This window comes from Oratosquilla oratoria, chromosome 29 (genome assembly GCF_046742065.1).
Source record: "Oratosquilla oratoria isolate Oo_2021 chromosome 29, ASM4674206v1, whole genome shotgun sequence".
NCBI classification, from domain to species: Eukaryota; Metazoa; Arthropoda; class Malacostraca; order Stomatopoda; family Squillidae; genus Oratosquilla; species Oratosquilla oratoria.
Genome location: NC_134805.1, coordinates 14,440,433 through 14,442,520, shown reverse-complemented (window position 1 = coordinate 14,442,520; position 2,088 = coordinate 14,440,433).

The window sequence follows — 2,088 nt, the reverse complement described above, 5'->3', positions numbered from 1 at the left end:
GAGTAATGGACGACAAAATGAGTGGCAGGGTGGTGAGATAAACACCGAAAATCGTTGAAGTTTTTACTTACTGACGTTTCGCTTTTAACAGAGCTTCTTCTGAAGAAGCTCTGTTAAGAGCGAAACGTCAGTAATTAAAAACTTCAACAATTCGCGGTGTTTATCTCACCACCCTGCCACTCATATATATATATATATATATATATATATATATATATATATATATATATATATATATATATATTATATATATATATATATATATATATATATATATATATATATATATATATATATATATATATATCCGAGAGTTGACACCTTGGCCTGGTGGATAGGCCTGAGAATCTTAATGATTACAAAAGCTATGTCGATAGAGATACAATCTTTGCAGGGTCACCCATATCGAACAGGTTTTGTAAGAAAGATCAGACAAAGAGCAGCTCACACGCACAGTCGCAGGACCCACTGCAAACTGGCACGTCCCTGATGGCGAACAGGGAAACTCCTCATAGATATATGGGGTACCGTCATAATGACGGCGTGGACCACTGGACACCCTATGAATATAGGGCTTCACCGAATATAATGAATAAAGTGACACCAGAGAAATATCTCACCAGAAACCAGTTGGCACGGAGGTGAGATTACTGCCAACCCCCTTCATAGCCAATATGAACAGCACAACCAAAACAAAACCGGGCGTTCCTGTTGGATCATCGTCTCCTAAAGGTCCAACCGCATTGCCTCGTGTGCTTACGGGCAGTGTGCCACCGAATGTGAGTAAGCACTGTCCAAGCAGATCCAAGTCTTGGACATTAAACAACATGAAGAAAATGAAGATCTATACTTACAACGTAAGAAGTCTCTCAGAAGATCACAGACTGGAGAGTTTAATGGAAGAACTAGACAACATCAAGTGGGACATCGTAGGACTGAGTGAAGTCCGAAGAGCGGAACATCATTTAGAAAGTAACCGTTTGATAAATGATAGCCAGCATGGTTTCAGACGGAAACGTTCTTGCGTCACTAACTTACTCGAATTCTACAACACAGTTATCTCGAATTATGACAAAAGAAACAATATAGATTTAATATATCTAGACTTTGCAAAAGCTTTTGATATCGTCCCACACGAAAGACTAGTTACTAAATTAGCTTTACACGGAATAAGTGGTAGCCTATGAAGTTGGACTAGTAATTGGTTGAATGGTCGAAAACAGAGTTGTTTTAAATGGAAAAACTTCTGGATGGAAAAATGTTACAAGTGGAGTTCCTCAGGGTTCCGTTCTTGGGCCACTTCTATTCACAGTATATATAAATGATATAGACCATGGACTAAAATCTACTGTTTCCAAATTTGCTGATGATACAAAACTGTGCGCAGTGGCAAATGATCACTCAAACCAATTAGATATTCAAGAAGATTTAGATAAATTACACCAATGGTCTGAAAAGTGGCTAATGAAATTTAACACAAGTAAATGCAAGGTAATGCACATAGGTAAAAATAACAGTAAGTGCGATTACAAGTTATTTGGAAATTCGTTAACAAAAGTGAATAGTGAAAAAGATCTCGGCGTAATTATCAGTAACGACCTCAAATCATCCAAGCAGTATATTTCAGCCTCTGAGAAAGCAAATAAGATGCTGGGACTGATTGCGCGATCTTTTGATTTCAAAAGTCCATCACTCATTAACAAGCTATATAAATCGTTAGTTCGTCCACATCTGGAATATGCTGTTTCCGTATGGTCACCGAATCTCATTAAAGACATTGACAGACTGGAAAAAGTACAACGGCGAGCCACAAAACTGATTCCAAATATCAAAAATAAATCATACGAAAATCGACTAAAACATATGAATCTGTTTTCCTTAAAAAAGCGTAGACGTAGAGGTGACTTAATACAGGTCTTTAAGATTTTAAAGGGAATTGACAACATCAAAAGTGACAAAATGTTCACATTGAATGAGAATCAGACAAGAAACAATGGTCTCAAACTGTCCGGAAATAGATTCAATTTGGAAGTAGGTAGAAACAACTTTGCCAACCGTGTAGTTAATGAATGGAATAAACTTCCTACA